General features: G+C 41.2%; 1 long non-coding RNA gene across 1 annotated transcript in view; it reads right to left on the bottom strand.

Moving 5' to 3' along the window:
• Nucleotides 1–1,488: 1,488 nt before the first annotated feature.
• LOC139745776 (uncharacterized) overlaps nucleotides 1,489–23,618 on the bottom strand; it is a 50,826-nt gene continuing 28,696 nt past the window's right edge. Inside the window, exon 2 of the long non-coding RNA XR_011711946.1 lies at nucleotides 1,489–4,743. This is a non-coding gene — a long non-coding RNA (uncharacterized lncRNA). The remainder of the gene's footprint in view (nucleotides 4,744–23,618) is intronic.

The following is a 23,618-nucleotide window of genomic DNA, read 5'->3' on the forward strand; positions in this document are numbered from 1 at the left end:
TGCCATATGCTTCTCTTACTCACATAAGCAGTATTTCCCTAAATACATCTCAATGCTGACCCACTTCCCCTGTTTCTTTAACTCTCAGCATATGCCATTCTTCATCTGATTAATCTCCTCTGACATCTCACACAAGCCTCTTTACCAAGCTCACTCATCTTCACACCACAATCTTCTCAAACATATAATTTCCTTTTTTTTTTTCTGAGAGCCTCTATAAACCTTTACCCTCACCTCTACCATGATGTGATCAGACATTCCACCAGCTGCCCCTCTCAACAAATTTATGTCTAGATGTCTCTTCAGCATGCCTATCAACCATAACAATCCAATAATACCCACTTACCATTTACCCCACTTATCTGTGCATACTTATGTATGTTTCTCTTTTTCATTCCAGGTATTAATAATCATCCATCCTTTTCCAACATATGACTCGACAACAGGGATTCCACGCTCCCCCATTATAGCCTCAACTGCAACATCACCTGTTCTTGCACTCAAATTATCCCTCACAGCAAAATTACTGATACACTCACTCAGCTTCTTCTAAAACACTAGCCTCTCTTTGTCACTTCCCTGTTACCTCATGTACAGGCACCAAAAATTGCTTACTTTTCAAATCCATTCCCATTTTTGTCCATATGTCCAGGGTTCAGTCTTTACACTCCATATACAGTATTCCTAAAGCTCCCCTCTCAGTAGAAGTTCCACCTCCTCCTTTGCTCTTGTTCTTACTCTAACCCCAGACATTACCATAAGTACATTCCAAACCATTTTTCCCCTTCCCCTTAAGCTTTGTTTCACTTTGACCGAAAACATCGAGGTTTCTCCTTCCAAACCTATTACTTATCTCTCCCTTCTCATCTTGGTTACATCTACTCACATTCAAACACCCTAGCTTGAGTCTTTAGGGATGATAAGCACTCCTTGCTTGGCTCCTTCTTCTGTTCCATCTTTTAGAAATTGAAATACAAGAAAGAAAAATTTTCCGGCCTACCATTCCCAATTTGTTTAGTTCCCTTATTTTCTTATTCACCCAAAAGTTTGTCAATACTCTTTCACCACATCTCTCACTTGCCCTCTTTTTGTGTCCCTGCACCTTCCTCTTGACTCCCTGCCCCTTTCTCCAGTACATCTTTCAATCACTCATGTTCTTTCCTTGCAAGTATCACTCCTCATTTCTGTTTCATCAGCAACATCAATTCCTTACTTACTAACCTTTCCCAAGTGCCTACATCACAGTTATTGCAAGGAAAACTATATGAGTAATACCAGTTGAGTGTTAATGGGAAATGCATTGAATGGGGCCAAAATACAGTATAATTTCTTGCTATTCTTATACCATCAAATGTCATAACTTTATCAGTGTGAATTACAAGCAATCTAGTTATGAAGAGGGAACTTGCTTGTTCATTATCATTTTCAGGCCATACAAAAGTAGTTAATTCTTTAAACTTTGGAATATCTTAAAGAAAATATATAAACTTACTTGAAAGTCAAAATATAAACTTTAATCAAAAACTACTATTCTAAAGCAAACAATTTAATCAAATAAGAAAAACAACGTGTGGTAGATTTTAGGAAAGCAACTCTACATTATTAGCATTAATCAGGTTTAATACTATCTTTGCTATCAATGATATCAATTTGTTACTCTAACTACTATGTTCAAATTATTCACAATAAATAAACCTAGAACTTTAAAAAATGGCTACCATTAATAATTGAAGTAAAAAACAATATTCACTGAATCAATAAACATTAAATTATCTTCACAATCATTCTGGATACAGGAAATGCCTTCCTCAAAAATAGATCAGCATATGTAAAACACATGCAACCTGATTCTATATAAAAACTGTATTGCCATATCAAACAGGGATATGATGGAGCTGACACAGTATCAAATCTACTGTTTGATATGAATATCACTATTTCACTGTTTGATGAACATTACAATGGGTGACTTTTGTCACAGTTATCATATCCATTCTTACTCATGGAGAGTAAACTCATATACTGAAAACATTGATTAACTTAACTTAGTAGCACTCAGAACTCTTCCTTAATAAGGTCAATCTCTTCCATCTCAGTCTTTATGGATGACTCACAGACACTTCTGGACAGGTCTGCACAATCTTCTGTCTTGCAGATAATAAACTCTGTACCATTAACAACTTCCTTTTTCACTTCACTTGGACTGTTAGGTTTCTCTACTGTTGAGTGAGACATCAAACGGTAATCGGATGTTTGCTGGTAAGGCAACATCGCATCATGTTCACACTCCTTATGGCAAGAAGTATTGCCTGTTGGACAGGCTTCACAGTAGAAGCCTTGACCAGAGTGGACACTCATGAAAGGTTTCTCTGCTTCGTGAAGTTTCATGTGCTGCACCAAACTACTACTACAAAGGAAGGTCTTTTGGCACTGTGAACATTCATATGGCTTCTCTCCTGTATGAACCTTCATGTGCTGCATTAATCTAGGCCTCCAGGAGAAGGTTTTTTCGCACTGTGGGCATTCATATGAATTCTCTCTTGTATGAGTAGTCATATGCCGCAATAGATTACTCTTCAAGGAAAACGTCCTTTGACAATGTGAACACTTATGAGGCTTTTCTCCTGTATGGACAGTCATGTGACGTACTAAATTACTCTTCTGGGAGAAGGATTTTTGGCATTGTGAACATTCATATGGCTTTTCTCCTGTATGAAGAGTCATGTGTTGGACTAAATTTCTTTTCAGGGAAAAGGCCTTTTCACAATGTGAACATGTATAGGGCTTGCTTCCTGTATGAAGACCCATATGTTCCACTAAAGTGCTCTTCTGAGAGAAGGTCTTTTGACATCGTGAACATTCATAAGGCTTCTCTCCTGTATGCATAGTCATATGCCGCAGTAGATGATTCTTTTTTGAGAAATGCTTATGACATTGTGAGCATTCATATGGCTTCTCTCCAGTATGAACAGTCATGTGTCCCACTAAATGACTCTTCTGGGAGAATGTCTTTTGACACTGTGAGCATTTATATGGTTTGTCTCCAGTATGAATAGCCATGTGCTGAACTAAAGTACTCTTCCGGGAGAAGGTCTTTTGGCACTGTGAACATTCATGTGACTTCTCTCTTACATGAATAGTTATGTGCGGCTCTAAATGACTCATAACGAAAAGGTCTTCTGGCATGTTAATATCCATGTGTCTGCTCTCTATACAAGATGACATGTGCTGCACTAAACAAATTTTCTTTCAGCACAGTGACTGTCATGTGATTTTTCTTCTGTGAAATAGTTATGTGCTACATTAAACCAACCCTCCTTAGCAAACCTTCTTGAGAAAGTCCTTCAGGGCTGTGAGCACTCAAATACTGAGTTTCTTACCTTCCAAAATTAAAATGTTGGATAAATTTTACTGGCAGGGTTAATGCCTGAGGTTTTTCACCCTTATGTATGAACATATATCTTCTGATGTAGATTATCAGAAAACATTTTGTTTCAAAAAATGTGCCACTTGCTTGCCCTCCAAAATATTATTGTGTAAAATAACTATACTCAAGCCCAAGGTGCAGTGTATAACAGCCTCAGATGTTCACAGAGTGTACTTTATGGGTGAAGAAAATGACCCTGGCTGGTATGGTTTGTGGGATGTGAACAAAATAAGTAAGTGGTGCACAATCCTTAACCTAACCAACTCCAGGAAACTGCAGTGAGATAAAATGGCTCACGATTCATGCATGATGGAAAGTGCAGCGCTTCTAGTCTTACATCTATCTTTCCTAGTAAAGTCAGGTCCTCTCCCCTCCCATCTAACCCACACAGTAAAAAGCTACAGTATCCAACCCACCAATAAACACTAGATATACAGTCCCTGTTACTCTGGGCAACAGTTTATATCCTTCTCAAGGTCCTCTAGTTAAAAAAGAAAACTGAGTAGTTTCAACAAGTACTTCCCACTTGATTACTGTCTTACACAGAAAATCGGCTAATAATGTTGCTATCGACCACTACTGACAATAAACATCTCAAATTTCTTAAGTTAATTCTATCATCACCAAATGAAAAGTTTATAAATACATTATCCTTGAATCCCTTCTAATATATTAAGTACTCATATGTCAGATTTTCCATGTATGATATAGCAGTACAAAATTCATGCTGGCACTTTTGACAGAAAGTCAACTTAGTACTAGCAGCAATTCAAGAAATACATTCATTTGTTAATTGTGTTGATTTGACTTAACAATATAGCGAGATGACTTCTGAAAATATATACCAACTGCAAAATATATCTTAATACCATAGGATTATGAACAGTATGATTTTATTGATCACTAATCATATCAAGAAAGGATAACTGTGTTAAACATTAACTAGGGGCCTCATTAACGGCAAAATCTCTTCCTCAGAATTCTTTGTTTTTGTCCTTATCTTTAATAATCCCTTTTTATACTTGTATCAGTTCAGTGTTTTTATCAATGCTGTCCATGTATCCTCTCTTGTTTCTGCTGGTATGTACTATGACTTTCGTTGTTCTTCTTTAGCTGTTTCTTCAGTTCCTGTAGCTCAAATCATTATAAACATTTTTACTGAAGCTGCATCTGCTTTTCTGGAGTTATCCGTAAATATAATATGTTGCTATTGTGTGGCTCTTCACACTGATTCAATTGATGCATTCCATTCTTGGTGCTGTGTCATTCAGAAAGCTTGGAAGCACATACCAGAGTCTTATGCTGAACACACAGAACTGCCAATGACAGAAGAGTAAACATTAGCATTAAACATGTTGAAGGTGATATAGAAGAAACCCTTTATATCAAGGGCTCCTAAAAGGCTAACATAAGAATTCTACATGAAATGTTTACCATGTACAGTAAATCCCCATTAAACAGCACCCTCAGAACCTTAATGGCACCAACTGAACAAATTCTCTGGATATGAAAGAGAATAAAGACTGTCTATTGGTAAATACAGAACATTAATGAAAGTGTTCTATTTACAATAAGAAATTCAGTTATTGCCTAACATGAAAATCCACAAGACTATTTAGAAAGTTGAGCATTTTAATGTATATCTAATACAGTAAACACCTGTTTATTAATCTCTTAGTTCTATGAAGTAAGGAAAAGCATGTGTGTAAGTAGATATTAAACATAATACTGTATTAGACAATGTTATGAAAATCTTGTGGAATGGTTGTACAACAATTTCAGTTTCAGTATGATAAGTTAAAAGAGAAAATCTAACAACATTGCTATCTATATATCGAACGCCCTTTCCCTCCGGGAACTCCCATCAAGGGGTGGCCACAGCAAAAGTCTCCACTTACCCCTCTCCTTACATGCCTCCCTCGCACACACCATTCCATGCACTCTTCCACCATTTCTCTCCCTCCAATATTCCTCCACCCCATTTGCCCATGTTACAGGTGGTCTTCCTCTCACATCAATTGTTTTAATTGTACTATCATACACTCTCCTTGTAAACTTCCAGTCTTGCATTCTTTCCACAAGTCCAAACCACCTCAAAGTATTACGTTTCACCCATCCTACCACTCCATAATTCATTCTCTTTGTATTTCCTGCCATACCACATCTCTCATACACTGTCTGTGTAGTTAACTATCTGTGCTGTATGAGGAGGGAGTTTCTAAGCAATTCATGGAGAATATTATATTTGTAATGTGAGAAAAGTGGGATGGGGGAAGAGCATAGAATACATAGTAGGAGCACTTGTTGTTGAGTCTGAAAACCTAAATCTAGTCATTCCATTAATCAACAAACCACCAGATGCAAACCACAAGAATCTATGGAACAAATGAGGAAACTAAGTCATGGCTTAACTTCCCCTGACACCAAATCCCAAAAATAATTGCCTTTGGAAACATCAACCTACCACATATCAAATGGAGACAGGCAGGAAATAACAACATAGTTGTAACTGCTGGCACTGAAAAATGCTTGAACAACCAACCACAAAAAAGTTATTTTGACTGAAAAGTTTTCTCCTAGTCTACAAATAACAAAACAACCAGAAAATATAACTCTCTAAACTTAATCTTTACATATAACTGGACCTAATATATGATATTACCATCTCAAAAACCCTATACTCTGATCACAACCTAACTGAAGTAAAAACAGGCTTGGATGCTAATCCACCTAGAAGGAACACATGTAAGAATGGAGGTGTTGTCAGTTTTCGGTTTTAACAGCAAATGGATGAATTGGGAGGATATGATCAATGAGATGCTGCAACACAACAAATCCAAGGTAGAGTGCGTAAATGACATGACAACTCTGGTACTCCAAACTTGCAAAAGACATATATAAGTATGAAGAAACCATTTAAGGGAGAATGAGAAAGACGAGCTCTGTACAGGTGAAAAATATTGGGGACCTTCTTGTGAAGCCACAACTCACCCAGCAAGAAATGAAATACATCAAATGAATCATCAGACACAGATCATAAACTAAAAATGTCACATGAAACAATGGAAAATAAAAAGGAGGAAAAGGCCATTAATGGCAATTCATGGACCTCTGTGATGAAGTGGTTAGCACCACTGGCCATGGTGCATTCACGCAATGCATGGAGTTGAAAGCAAAGGTATGAATCTTGGTTGAGGCAATCAGTCCACAGTCAGCCCAGCTGTTCACCCTTCCCTATGAGTTGGTTGATAAAATGGGTACCTGGCATACAGGCTTGGGTATATATATATTCTATTTATTTATTTTGCTTTGATGCTGTCTCCTGCGTTTGCGAGGTAGCACAAGGAAACAGACGAAAGAAATGGCCCAACCCACCCCCATACACATGTATATACATACACATCCACACACACAAATATACATACCTATACATTTCAATGTACACATATATATACACACACAGACACACACATATATACCCATGCACACAATTCACACTGTCTGCCTTTATTCGTTCCCATCGCCACCTCGCCACACATGGAATACCATCCCCCTCCCCCCTCATGTGTGTGAGGTAGCGCTAGGAAAAGACAACAAAGGCCCCATTCGTTCACACTCAGTCTCTAGCTGTCATGCAATAATGCCCAAAACCACAGCTCCCTTTCCACATCCAGGCCCCACACAACTTTCCATGGTTTACCCCAAACGCTTCACATGCCCTGATTTAATCCACTGACAGCATGTCAACCCCGGTATACCACATCAATCCAATTCACTCTATTCCTTGCCCGCCTTTCACCCTCCTGCATGTTCAGGCCCCGATCACACAAAATCTTTTTCACTCCATCTTTCCACCTCCAATTTGGTCTCCCACTTCTCCTCGTTCCCTCCACCTCCGACACATATATCCTCTTGGTCAAGCTTTCCTCACTCATTCTCTCCATGTGCCCAAACCATTTCAAAACACCCTCTTCTGCTCTCTCAACCAAGCTCTTTTTATTTCCACACATCTCTCTTACCTTTACATTACTTACTCGATCAAACCACCTCACACCACACACTGTCCTCAAACATCTCATTTCCAGCACATCCACCCTCCTGCGCACAACTCTATCCATAGCCCACGCCTTGCAACCATACAACATTGTTGGAACCACTATTCCTTCAAACATACCCATTTTTGCTTTTTACTTCCTCCAGTTTTTCTCCATTCAAACTTACCTCCCAATTGACTTGACCCTCAACCCTACTGTACCTAATAACCTTGCTCTTATTCACATTTACACTTAACTTTCTTCTTTCACACACTTTACCAAACTTAGTCACCAGCTTCTGCAGTTTCTCACATGAATCAGCCACCAGCGCTGTATCATCAGTGAACAACAACTGACTCACTTCCCAAGCTCTCTCATCCACAACAGACTTCATACTTGCCCCTCTTTCCAAAACTCTTGCATTCACCTCCCTAACAACCCCATCCATAAACAAAATAAACAACCATGGAGACATCACACACCCCTGCCGCAAACCTACATTCACTGAGAACCAACCACTTTCCTCTCTTCCTACACGTACACATGCCTTACATCCTCGATAAAAACTTTTCACTGCTTCTAACAACTTGCCTCCCACACCATATATTCTTAATACCTTCCACAGAGCATCTCTATCAACCCTATCATATGCCTTCTCCAGATCCATAAATGCTACATACAAATCCATTTGCTTTTCTAAGTATTTCTCACATACATTCTTCAAAGCAAACACCTGATCCACACATCCTCTAGCACTTCTGAAACCACACTGTTCTTCCCCAATCTGATGCTCTGTACATCAGATTGTACAAAATAAATAATAAATATATATATATATATATATATATATATATATATATATATATATATATATATATATATTTTTTTTTTATACTTTGTCGCTGTCTCCCGCGTTTGCGAGGTAGCGCAAGGAAACAGACGAAAGAAATGGCCCAACCCCCCCATACACATGTATATACATACATCCACACACACAAATATACATACCTACACAGCTTTCCATGGTTTACCCCAGACGCTTCACATGCCCTGATTCAATCCACCGACAGCACGTCAACCCCGGTATACCACATCGCTCCAACTCACTCTATTCCTTGCCCTCCTTTCACCCTCCAGCATGTTCAGGCCCCGATCACACAAAATCTTTTTCACTCCATCTTTCCACCTCCAATTTGGTCTCCCTCTTCTCCTCGTTCCCTCCACCTCCGACACATATAGCCTCTTGGTCAATCTTTCCTCACTCATTCTCTCCATGTGCCCAAACCATTTCAAAACACCCTCTTCTGCTCTCTCAACCACGCTCTTTTTATTTCCACACATCTCTCTTACCCTTACGTTACTTACTCGATCAAACCACCTCACACCACACATTTTCCTCAAACATCTCATTTCCAGCACATCCATCCTCCTGCGCACATCTCTATCCATAGCCCATGCCTCGCAACCATACAACATTGTTGGAACCACTATTCCTTCAAACATACCCATTTTTGCTTTCCGAGATAATGTTCTCGACTTCCACACATTTTTCAAGGCTCCCAAAATTTTCGCCCCCTCCCCCACCCTATGATCCACTTCCGCTTCCATGGTTCCATCCGCTGACAGATCCACTCCCAGATATCTAAAACACTTCACTTCCTCCAGTTTTTCTCCATTCAAACTCACCTCCCAATTGACTTGACCCTCACCCCTACTGTACCTAATAACCTTGCTCTTATTCACATTTACTCTTAACTTTCTTCTTCCACACACTTTACCAAACTCCGTCACCAGCTTCTGCAGTTTCTCACATGAATCAGCCACCAGCGCTGTATCATCAGCGAACAACAACTGACTCACTTCCCAAGCTCTCTCATCCCCAACAGACTTCATACTTGCCCCTCTTTCCAGGACTCTTGCATTTACCTCCCTAACAACCCCATCCATAAACAAATTAAACAACCATGGAGACATCACACACCCCTGCCGCAAACCTACATTCACTGAGAACCAATCACTTTCCTCTCTTCCTACACGTACACATGCCTTACATCCTCGATAAAAACTTTTCACTGCTTCTAACAACTTGCCTCCCACACCATATATTCTTAATACCTTCCACAGAGCATCTCTATCAACTCTATCATATGCCTTCTCCAGATCCATAAATGCTACATACAAATCCATTTGCTTTTCTAAGTATTTCTCACATACATTCTTCAAAGCAAACACCTGATCCACACATCCTCTACCACTTCTGAAACCGCACTGCTCTTCCCCAATCTGATGCTCTGTACATGCCTTCACCCTCTCAATCAATACCCTCCCATATAATTTACCAGGAATACTCAACAAACTTATACCTCTGTAATTTGAGCACTCACTCTTATCCCCTTTGCCTTTGTACAATGGCACTATGCACGCATTCCGCCAATCCTCAGGCACCTCACCATGAGTCATACATACATTAGATAACCTTACCAACCAGTCAACAATACAGTCACCCCCTTTTTTAATAAATTCCACTGCAATACCATCCAAACCTGCTGCCTTGCCGGCTTTCATCTTCCGCAAAGCTTTTACTACCTCTTCTCTGTTTACCAAATCATTTTCCCTAACCCTCTCACTTTGCACACCACCTCGACCAAAACACCCTATATCTGCCACTCTGTCATCAGACACATTCAACAAACCTTCAAAATACTCATTCCATCTCCTTCTCACATCACCGCTACTTGTTATCACCTCCCCATTTACGCCCTTCACTGAAGTTCCCATTTGCTCCCTTGTCTTACGCACCCTATTTACCTCCTTCCAGAACATCTTTTTATTCTCCCTAAAATTTACTGATAGTCTCTCACCCCAACTCTCATTTGCCCTTTTTTTCACCTCTTGCACCTTTCTCTTGACCTCCTGTCTCTTTCTTTTATACTTCTCCCACTCAATTGCATTTTTTCCCTGCAAAAATCGTCCAAATGCCTCTCTCTTCTCTTTCACTAATACTCTTACTTCTTCATCCCACCACTCACTACCCTTTCTAAACAGCCCACCTCCCACTCTTCTCATGCCACAAGCATCTTTTGCGCAATCCATCACTGATTCCCTAAATACATCCCATTCCTCCCCCACTCCCCTTACTTCCATTGTTCTCACCTTTTTCCATTCTGTACACAGTCTCTCCTGGTACTTCCCCACACAGGTCTCCTTCCCAAGCTCACTTACTCTCACCACCTTCTTCACCCCAACATTCACTCCTCTTTTCTGAAAACCCATACTAATCTTCACCTTAGCCTCCACAAGATAATGATCAGACATCCCTCCAGTTGCACCCCTCAGCACATTAACATCCAAAAGTCTCTCTTTCGCACGCCTGTCAATTAACACGTAATCCAATAACGCTCTCTGGCCATCTCTCCTACTTACATAAGTATACTTATGTATATCTCGCTTTTTAAACCAGGTATTCCCAATCATCAGTCCTTTTTCAGCACATAAATCTACAAGCTCTTCACCATTTCCATTTACAACACTGAACACCCCATGCATACCAATTATTCCCTCAACTGCCACATTACTCACCTTTGCATTCAAATCACCCATCACTATAACCCGGTCTCGTGCATCAAAACCGCTAACACACTCATTCAGCTGCTCCCAAAACACTTGCCTCTCATGATCTTTCTTCTCATGCCCAAATCATTTTCCCTAACCCTCTCATATATATATATATATATATATATATTGGTGCATATATATATATATATATATATATATATATATATATATATATATATATATATATATATATATATATATATATATATGAGAGGGTTAGGGAAAATGATTTGGTAAACAGAGAAGAGGTAGTAAAAGCTTTGCGGAAGATGAAAGCCGGCAAGGCAGCAGGTTTGGATGGTATTGCAGTGGAATCTATTAAAAAAGGGGGTGACTGTATTGTTGACTGGTTGGTAAGGTTATTTAATGTATGTATGACTCATGCTGAGGTGCCTGAGGATTGGCGGAATGCGTGCATAGTGCCATTGTATAAAGGCAAAGGGGATAAGAGTGAGTGCTCAAATCACAGAGGTATAAGTTTGTTGAGTATTCCTGGTAAATTATATGGGAGGGTATTGATTGAGAGGGTGAAGGCATGTACAGAGCATCAGATTGGGGAAGAGCAGTGTGGTTTCAGAAGTGGTAGAGGATGTGTGGATCAGGTGTTTGCTTTGAAGAATGTATGTGAGAAATACTTAGAAAAGCAAATGGATTTGTATGTAGCATTTATGGATCTGGAGAAGGCATATGATAGAGTTGATAGAGATGCTCTGTGGAAGGTATTAAGAATATATGGTGTGGGAGGTAAGTTGTTAGAAGCAGTGAAAAGTTTTTATCGAGGATGTAAGGCATGTGTACGTGTAGGAAGAGAGGAAAGTGATTGGTTGTCAGTGAATGTAGGTTTGCGGCAGGGGTGTGTGATGTCTCCATGGTTGTTTAATTTGTTTATGGATGGGGTTGTTAGGGAGGTGAATGCAAGAGTTTTGGAAAGAGGGGCAAGTATGAAGTCTGTTGTGGATGAGAGAGCTTGGGAAGTGAGTCAGTTGTTGTTCGCTGATGATACAGCACTGGTGGCTGATTCATGTGAGAAACTGCAGAAGCTGGTGACTGAGTTTGGTAAAGTGTGTGAAAGAAGAAAGTTAAGTGTAAATGTGAATAAGATCAAGGTTATTAGGTACAGTAGGGATGAGGGTCAACTCAATTGGGAGGTAAGTTTGAATGGAGAAAAACTGAAGGAAAAAAAGTGTTTTAGATATCTGGGAGTGGATCTGGCAGCGGATGGAACCATGGAAGTGGAAGTGAATCATAGGGTGGGGGAGGGGGCGAAAATCCTGGGAGCCTTGAAGAATGTGTGGAAGCCGAGAACATTATCTCCGAAAGGAAAAATGGGTATGTTTGAATGAATAGTGGTTCCAACAATGTTGTATGGTTGCTAGGCGTGGGCTATGAATAGAGTTGTGCGCAGGAGGGTGGATGTGCTGGAAATGAGATGTTTGAGGACAATGTGTGGTGTGAGGTGGTTTGATCGAGTAAGTAATGTAAGGGTAAGAGAGATGTGTGGAAATAAAAAGGGCGTGGTTGAGAGAGCAGAAGAGGGTGTTTTGAAATGGTTTGGGCACATGGAGAGAATGAGTGAGGAAAGATTGACCAAGAGGATATATGTGTCGGAGGTGGAGGGAACGAGGAGAAGTGGGAGACCAAATTGGAGGTGGAAAGATGGAGTGAAAACGATTTTGTGTGATCGGGGCCTGAACATGCAGGAGGGTGAAAGGCGGGCAAGGAATAGAGTGAATTGGATCGATGTGGTATACCGTGGTTGACGTGCTGTCAGTGGATTGAATCAGGGCATGTGAAGCGTCTGGGGTAAACCATGGAAAGTTGTGTGGGGCCTGGATGTGGAAAGGGAGCTGTGGTTTTGGGCATTATTGCATGACAGCTAGAGATTGAGTGTGAACGAATGGGGCCTTTGCTGTCTTTTCCTAGTGCTACCTCGCACACATGAGGGGGGAGGGGGATGGTATTCCATGTGTGGCGAGGTGGCGATGGGAATGAATAAAGGCAGACAGTGTGAATTGTGTGCATGGGTATAAATGTATGTGTCTTTGTGTGTATATATATGTGTACATTTAGATGTATAGGTATGTATATTTGCGTGTGTGGACGTGTATGTATATACATTGTGTATGGGGGTGGGTTGGGCCATTTCTTTCGTCTGTTTCCTTGCGCTACCTTGCAAACGCAGGAGACAGCGACAAAGCAAAATATAAAAAATAAAATAAAAATAAATATATATACCCAAGCCTGTATGTATTATCTATTTATTCATTTTGCTTTGTTGCTGTCTCCCGCGTTTGCAAGGTAGCGCAAGGAAACAGACGAAAGAAATGGCCCAACCCACCCCCATACACATGCATATACATACATGTCCACACACACGCAAATATACATACCTATACATCTCAATGTACACATACATATACACACACAGACATATACATATATACACATGTACATAATTCATACTGTCGCCTTTATTTATTCCCATCGCCACCTTGCCACACATGGAATAACATCCCCCTCCCCCCTCATGTGTGCGAGGTAGCGCTAGGAAAAGACAACAAAGGCCCCATTCGTTCACACTCAGTCTCTAGCTGTCATGTAATAATGCCCGAAACCACAGCTCCCTTTCCACATCCAGGCCCCACAGAACTTTCCATGGTTTACCCCAGACGCTTCACATGCCCTGATTCAATCCATTGACAGCACATCGACCCCGGTATACCACATCAATCCAACTCACTTTATTCCTTACACGCCTTTCACCCTCTTGCACATACATATATGTGTGTGTGGTATACCAGGGTCAACGTGCTGTCAGTGGGTTGAATCAGGGCATGTGAAGCATCTGGGGTAAACCATGGAAAGTGTTGTGTGGCCTGGATGTGGAAAGGGAGCTGTGGTTTCAGTGCATTACAAGACATCTAGATACTGAGTGCGAAAAAATGTGGCCTTTTTTTGTCTTTTCCTAGCACAAACTTGCTGGGGGGAGAGGGGGATGCTATTTCATGTGTGGCGAGGTGTCGACAAGAACGGATGAAGGGAGCAAGTATGAATCTATACATGTGTCTATATGTATATGTCTGTGTATGTATATGTATGTATATGTTGATATGTATAGGTATGTATATGTGCGTGTATGGGTGTTTATATATATATATGAGTGTATGTAGGTGGGTTGGGCCATTCTTTCGTCTGTTTCCTTACACTACCCTGCTAACGCGGGAAACGGTGATTAAGCATAATGAATAAATGAATAAGATATATATATATATATATATATATATATATATATATATATTCTTTCTTTCATACTGTTCGCCATTTCCCGCGTCAGCAAGGTAGCGTTAAGAACAGAGGACTGGGCCTCTGAGGAAACATCCTCATCCAGCTCCCTTCTCTGTTCCTTCCTTTGGGGAAAAAAAAAAAAAAAAAGAGAGGGGAGGATTTCCAGCCCCGCTCCCTTCCCTTTTAGTCGCCTTCTACGACACGCAGGGAATACGTGGGAAGTATTCTTCCTCTCCTATCCCCAGGGATAATATATATATATATATATATATATATATATATATATATATATATATATATATATATATATACATATATATATATATATATATATATATATATATATTTTTTTTTTTTTTGCTTTGTCGCTGTCTCCCGCGTTTGCGAGGTAGCGCAAGGAAACAGACGAAAGAAATGGCCCAACCCACCCCCATACACATGTATATACATACATCCACACACGCAAATATACATACCTACACAGCTTTCCATGGTTTACCCCAGACGCTTCACATGCCCTGATTCAATCCACTGACAGCATGTCAACCCCGGTATACCACATCGCTCCAATTCACTCTATTCCTTGCCCTCCTTTCACCCTCCTGCATGTTCAGGCCCCGATCACACAAAATCTTTTTCACTCCATCTTTCCACCTCCAATTTGGTCTCCCTCTTCTCCTCGTTCCCTCCACCTCCGACACATATATCCTCTTGGTCAATCTTTCCTCACTCATTCTCTCCATGTGCCCAAACCATTTCAAAACACCCTCTTCTGCTCTCTCAACCACGCTCTTTTTATTTCCACACATCTCTCTTACCCTTACATTACTTACTCGATCAAACCACCTCACACCACACATTGTCCTCAAACATCTCATTTCCAGCACATCCATCCTCCTGCGCACCACTCTATCAATAGCCCACGCCTCGCAACCATACAACATTGTTGGAACAACTATTCCTTTAAACATACACATTTTTGCTTTCCGAGATAATGTTCTCGACTTCCACACATTCTTCAAGGCTCCCAGAATTTTCGCCCCCTCCCCCACCCTATGATCCACTTCCGCTTCCATGGTTCCATCCGCTGCCAGATCCACTCCCAGATATCTAAAACACTTCACTTCCTCCAGTTTTTCTCCATTCAAACTCACCTCCCAATTGACTTGACCCTCAACCCTACTGTACCTAATAACCTTGCTCTTATTCACATTTACTCTTAACTTTCTTCTTCCACACACTTTACCAAACTCAGTCACCAGCTTCTGCAGTTTCTCACATGAATCAGCCAGCAGCGCTGTATCATCAGCGAACAACAACTGACTCACTTCCCAAGCTCTCTCATCCACAACAGACTTCATACTTGCCCCTCTTTCCAAAACTCTTGCATTTACCTCCGTAACAACCCCAACCATAAACAAATTAAACAACCATGGAGACATCACACACCCCTCCCGCAAACCTACATTCACTGAGAACCAATCACTTTCCTCTCTTCCTACACGTACACATGCCTTACATCCTCGATAAAAACTTTTCACTGCTTCTAACAACTTTCCTCCCACACCATATATTCTTAATACCCTCCACAGAGCATCTCTATCAACTCTATCATATGCCTTCTCCAGATCCATAATTGCTACATACAAATCCATTTGCTTTTCTAAGTATTTCTCACATACATTCTTCAAAGCAAACACCTGATCCACACATCCTCTACCACTTCTGAAACCACATTGCTCTTCCCCAATCTGATGCTCTGTACATGCCTTCACCCTCTCAATCAATACCCTCCCATATAATTTACCAGGAATACTCAACAAACTTATACCTCTGTAATTTGAGCACTCACTCTTATCCCCTTTGCCTTTGTACAATGGCACTATGCACGCATTCCGCCAATCCTCAGGCACCTCACCATGAGTCAAACATACATTAAATAACCTTATCAACCAGTCAATAATACAGTCACCCCCTTTTTTAATAAATTCCACTGCAATACCATCCAAACCTGCTGCCTTGCCGGCTTTCATCTTCCGCAAAGCTTTTACTACCTCTTCTCTGTTTACCAAATCATTTTCCCTAACCCTCTCACTTTGCACACCACCTCGACCAAAACACCCTATATCTGCCACTCTATCATCAAACACATTCAACAAACCTTCAAAATACTCACTCCATCTCCTTCTCACATCACCACTACTTGTTATCACCTCCCCAATATATATATTTCATTTATGCATTTCATTATACCCAATTGCCTCTTCTTGTGTCAGCGAGGTAGCAGCAGGAAACAGAGAAAGAACAGCCCATCTACTCACATACACATATATATAAGTAAATGCCCATACATGCACATATACATATTAACACTGATGAATCCCTTGAGGAATGCCATCTCAATTATTAACTCTAACTCTATTACCAAAAGAAATATCACTGAATTTGCTATTATTAAAGACAAACAAATATAATCTTAATATTAGTGATAGTCTATAAAAAAAAGATTACTTTATTGTTGATAAAATTTGTAAAATAAGTTTATGAATATATGGTGTGGGAGGAAAGTTGTTAGAAGCAGTGAAAAGTTTTTATCGAGGATGTAAGGCATGTGTACGTGTAGGAAGAGAGGAAAGTGATTCTCAGTGAATGTATGTTTGCGGCAGGGGTGTGTGATGTCTCCATGGTTGTTTAATTTGTTTATGGATGGGGTTGTTAGGGAGGTAAATGCAAGAGTTTTGGAAAGAGGGGCAAGTATGAAGTCTGTTGGGGATGAGAGAGCTTGGGAAGTGAGTCAGTTGTTGTTCGCTGATGATACAGCGCTGCTGGCTGATTCATGTGAGAAACTGCAGAAGCTGGTGACTGAGTTTGGAAAAGTGTGTGGAAGAAGAAAGTTAAGAGTAAATGTGAATAAGAGCAAGGTTATTAGGTACAGTAGGGTTGAGGGTCAAGTCAATTGGGAGGTGAGTTTGAATGGAGAAAAACTGGAGGAAGTGAAGTGTATTAGATATCTGGGAGTGGATCTGGCAGCGGATGGAACCGTGGAAGCGGAAGTGGATCATAGGGTGGGGGAGGGGGCAAAAATCCTGGGGGCCTTGAAGAATGTGTGGAAGTCGAGAACATTATCTCGGAAAGCAAAAATGGGTATGTTTGAAGGAATAGTGGTTCCAACAATGTTGTATGGTTGCGAGGCATGGGCTATGGATAGAGTTGTGCGCAGGAGGATGGATGTGCTGGAAATGAGATGTTTGAGGACAATGTGTGGTGTGAGGTGGTTTGATCGAGTGAGTAACGTAAGGGTAAGAGAGATGTGTGGAAATAAAAAGAGCGTGGTTGAGAGAGCAGAAGAGGGTGTTTTGAAGTGGTTTGGGCACATGGAGAGGATGAGTGAGGAAAGATTGACCAAGAGGATATATGTGTCGGAGGTGGAGGGAACAAGGAGAAGAGGGAGACCAAATTGGAGGTGGAAAGATGGAGTGAAAAAGATTTTGTGTGATCGGGGCCTGAACATGCAGGAGGGTGAAAGGAGGGCAAGGAATAGAGTGAATTGGAGCGATGTGGTATACCGGGGTTGACGTGCTGTCAGTGGATTGAAGCAAGGCATGTGAAGCATCTGGGGTAAACCATGGAAAGCTGTGTAGGTATGTATATTTGCGTGTGTGGACGTATGTATATACATGTGTATGGGGGGGGGGGGGTTGGGCCATTTCTTTCGTCTGTTTCCTTGCGCTACCTCGCAAACGCGGGAGACAGCGACAAAGTATAATAAAAAATAAAAAGTTTATGATATGCTCATTGTCTGTCTTGGAAAATCGCATGTTTACCAAATGTGCACTGAAACCACAGCTCCCTATCCACATCCAGGCCCCACAGACCTTTCCATGGTTTACCCCAGAAGTTTCACATGCCCTGTTTCAGTCCAATAACAGCATGACAACCCCGGTGCATCACACTGTTCCAATTCACTCCATTCCTTGCACGCCTCTCACCCTCCTGTATATTTAGGCCATGATCACTCAAAATCATTTTCACTTCATCCTCCCACCTCCAATTTGGTCTCCTGCTTTTTGTTCCCTCCACCTCTGACAAATATATCCTCTTTGTCAATCTTTCTTCGCTTATTCTCTCCGTATGCCCAAATCATTTCAACACACCCTCTTCTGCTCTCAACTACACTCTTTACAACTCCACACATCTCTCTTACCCTTTCATTACTCACATATTGTCCTCAAACATTTCATTTCCAACAAATCCACCCATGCAGCCATATAACACTGTTGGAAGTACTATTCCTTCAAACATACCCATTTTTCCTCTCCAAGATAACGTTCTTTCCTTCCACACATTCTTCATTGCTCCCAGAACCTTCACCCCCTCCCCCACCCTGTGACTCAATTCCACTTCCATGGTTCCATTCGCTGCTAAGTCCACTCCCAAATATCTAAAACACTTCACTTCCTCCAATTTTTCTCGATTCAAACCTACATAACTTGCCCCTCAACCCTACTGAACCTAATAACCTTGCTCTTACTCACATTTACTCTCAAATTTTTCCTTTCATAAACTTTTCCAAATTCATTTGCTGACTTCTGCAGTTTGTCACCTGAATCAGCCATTAGAGCTGTATCATCAGTGAAAAACAACTGACTCACTTCCCAGGTTCCCTCATCCCCAGCAAACTGCATACTTGACCCTCTCTCCAAAACACTTGCATTTACCTCTCCAACCACCACATCCATAAACAAATTAAACAATATGTGTATATATGTGTATACTCTTCGTCTGTTTCCTGGCACTACCTTGCAGAGGCAGGAAACATTGATTAAGTGTAATAAAATAAATATAATACATATATATCTATCTATATTTATCTATATATTATACTTTGTCGCTGTCTCCTTTGTTAGCGAGGTAGTGCAAGGAAACAGATGAAAGAATGGCCCAACCCACACACACACACACACACACACACACACACATGTATATACATACACATCCACACATGCACATATACACACCTATACATTTCAACGTATACATACGTATACATACACAGACGTATATATATGTACACATGTCCATAATACATACTAACTGCCTTTATTCATTCCCATCGCCACCTTACCACACATGAAATGACAACCCCCTCTCCCCACACGCGCGCGAGGAAGTGCTAGGCGAAGACAACAAAGGCCACATTCGTTCACACTCAATCTCTAGCTGTCATATATAATGCACCGAAACCATAGCTCCCTTTCCACATCCAGGCCCTACAGAACTTTCCATGGTTTTCCCCAGACGCTTCACATGCTCTGGTTCAATCCATTAATAGCACGTCCACCCCGGTACACCACATCATTCCAATTCACTCTATTCCTTTCACCCTCCTGCATGTTCAGGCCCTGATCACTCAAAATCTTTTTCACTCCATCCTTCCACCTCCAATTTGGTCTCCCACTTCTCCTCGTTCCCTCCATCTTTGACAAAAGTCGTCTTTGTCAATCTTTCCTCACTCATTCTCCATGTGACCAAATCATTTCAATACACCCTCTTCTGCTCTCTCAACCACACTCCTTTTATTAACACACATCTGTCTTACCCTTTCATTACTTAATCAAACCACCTCACACCATATATTGTCCTCAAACATCTCATTTCCAACACATCCACCCTCCTCCACACAACCCTATCTATAGCCCGAGCCTTGCAACAATATAACATTGTTGGAACCACCATTCCTTCCAACATACCCATTTTTACTTTCTGAGATAATTTTCTTGCCTTCCACACACATTTTTCAACGTTACCAGAACTTTCGCCCCTACCCCACCCTGTGACTCACTTCCACTTCCATGGTTCCATCCACTGCCAAATCTACTCCAAGATGTCTAAAACACCTCACTTCCTCCAGTTTTTCTCCATTTAAACTTACCTCCCAACTGACTTGTCCCTCAACCCTACTGTACCTAATAACCTTGCTCTCATAAACATTTACTCTCAGCTTTCTTCTTTCACACACTTCACCAAACTCAGTTACCAGCTTCTGAGTTTCTCACCTGAATCAGCCACCAGTGCCGTATCATCAGCGAACAACAACTGACTCACTTCCCAAGCCCTCTCATCAACAACAGACAGCATACTTGCCCCTCTTTCGAAGACCCTTGCATTCACCTCCCTAACAACCCCATCCACAGACAGATTAAAAAAATATCGAGACATCATGCAACCTTGCCACAAACCGACATTCACTGAGAACCAATCACTTTCCTCTCTTCCTACTTGTGCACATGCCTTACATCCTTGATAAAAACTTTTCACAGCCTCTAGCAACTTGCCTCCCACACTATATACCCTTAATACCTTCCACAGAGCATCTCTATCAACTCTATCATATGCCTTCTCCAGATCCATAAATGCTATATACAAATCCATTTGTTTTCCTAAGTATTTCTCACATATATTCTTCAAAGCAAACACCTGATCCACACATCCTCTACCACTTCTGAAGCCACACTGCTCTTCCCCAATCTGATGCTCTGCACATGCCTTCACCCCCTCCATCAATTCCCTCCCAAATAATTTCCCAGGAATACTCAACAAACTTATACCTCTGTAATTTGAACACTCACCTTTATCCCCTTTGCCTTTGTACAATGGCACTATGCATGCATTCTGCCAATTCTCAGGCACTTCACCATGAGCCATACATACAATGAATATCCTCACCAACCAGTCAACAACATAGTCACCTCCGTTTTTTAATAAATTCCACTGCAATACCATCCAAACCAGCCGCACTGCCGGCTTTCATCTTCTGCAAAGCTTACACTACCTCTTCTCTGTTTACCAAATCATTCTCCTTGGCCCTCTCACTTCGCACACCACCTCGACCAAAACACCCTTTATCTGCCACTCTACCATCTAACACATTCAACAAACCTTCAAAATACTCACTCCATCTCCTTCTCACATCACCCTTACTTGTTATTACCTACCCATTAGCCCCCTTCACCGATGTTCCCATTTGTTCTCTTGTCTTGTGCACTTTATTTACCTCCTTCTAAAACATCTTTTTCTTCTCCCAAAAATTTAATGATACTCTCTCACCCGAACTCTTTTTCACCTCTTGCACCTTTCTCTTGACCTCTTCCCTCTTTCTTTTATACATCTCCCACTCATTTGCACTATTTCCCTGCAAAACTCATCCAAATGCCTCTCTCTTCTCTTTTAATAAAAATCGTACTTCTTCATACCACTACTCACTACCCTTTTTTAATCTGCCCACCTCCCAGGTTTCTCATGCCACAAGCATCTTTTGCACAAGCCATCACCGCTTCCCTAAATACATCCCATTCCTCCCCCACTCCCCTTACCTCCTTTGCTCTCACCTTTTTCCGTTCTGAACTCAGTCTATCCTGGTACTTCCTCACACAAGTCTCCTTCCCAAGCTCACTTACTCTCTCCACTCTCTTCACCCCAACATTCTATCTTCTTTTCTGACCTCTACAAATCTTCACCTTCACCTCCACAAGATAATGATTAGACATCCCGCCAGTTGCACCTATCAGCAAATTAACATCCAAAGGTCTCTCTTTCATGCGCCTATCAATTAACACATAATCCAATAATGCTCTCTGGCCATCTCTCCTACTTACATACATATACGTATGTATATCTCTCTTTTCAAACCAGGTATTCCCAATCTACAGTCCTTTTTCAGCACACAAATCTACAAGACCTTCACCATTTCCATTTACAACATTGGACACCCCATGTACACCAATTATTCCCTCAACTGCCATATTACTCACTTTTGCATTCAAATCACCAATCACTATAACCCGGTGTCATGCATCAAAACTGCTAACACACTCACTCAGCTGCTTCCAAATCACTTGCCTCTCATGATCTTTCTTCTCATGCCAAGGTCTATAGGCAGAAATAATCATGCATCTCTCCATCCACTTTCAGTTTTACCCATATCAATCTAGAGTTTACTTTCTTACACTATATCACATACTCCCACAACTCCTGTTTCAGGAGTAGTCCTACTCCTTACTTTGCTCTTATCCTGTCATCTACCCATGACTTTACTCCCAAATCATTCCTAAACCACTCTTCCCCATTACCCTTGAGCTTCGTTTCGCTTAGAGCCAAAACATCCAGGTTTCCTTCCTCAAACATACTACCTATCTCTTTTTTTTCTCATCTTGGTTGTTTTTATATATATTTATTCATACATTATACTTTGTCGCTGTCTCCTGCGTTAGCGAGGTAGCGCAAGGAAACAGACAAAAGAATGGCCCAACCCACCCACATACACACCCACATACGCACATATACATACCTATACATTTCAACATACACATGAATATACATACAAATATATACTGGCTGCCCTCATCCATTCCCGTCGCCACCCTGCCATACATGAAATGGCACCTCCCTCCTGCTGCGCGCACACAAGGTAGCGCCAGGAAAAGACTACAAAGGCTACATTCATTCACACTCAGTCTCTAGCTGTCATGTGTAACATACTGAAACCACAGCTCCCTTTCCACCCCTAAGCTCCACAAAACTCTCCATGGTTTACCACAGATGCTTCACATGCCCTGGTTCAATCCACTGATAGCACGTCGACCCTGATATACCAAATTGTTCCTTGCACGCCTTTCACCCTCCTGCATGTTCGCGCCCCGATTGCTCAAAATCTTTTTCACTCCAACCTTACACCTCCAATTTGGTCTCCCATTTCTCCTCGTTCCCTCCACCTATGACACATATATCCAATTGGTCAATCTTTCCTCACTCATTCTCTCCATGTGACAAAACCATTTCAATACACCCTCTTCTGCTCTCTCAACCATACTCTTTTTATTACAACGCATCTCTCTTACCCTTTCATTACTTACTCGATCAAACCACCTCACACCACATATTGTCCTCAAACATTTCATTTCCAACACATCCACCCTCCTCCGCACAACCCTATCTATAGCCCACGCCTCACATCCATAAAACATTGTTGGAACCAAAATTGCTTCAAACATACCCTATTCCTCTCAGAGATAACGTTCTCGCCTTCCACACATTCTTCAATGCTCCATGAACCTTCGCCCCCTCCCCCATCCTGTGACTCTATTCCACTTCCATGGTTCCATCCACTGCTAAACCCACTCCCAAATATCTAAAACACTTCACTTCCTCCAGTTTTTCTCCAATCAAACTTACCTCCCAATTGACTTGTCTGTTAATCC

Source organism: Panulirus ornatus, chromosome 62, assembly GCF_036320965.1.
Source record: "Panulirus ornatus isolate Po-2019 chromosome 62, ASM3632096v1, whole genome shotgun sequence".
NCBI classification, from domain to species: Eukaryota; Metazoa; Arthropoda; class Malacostraca; order Decapoda; family Palinuridae; genus Panulirus; species Panulirus ornatus.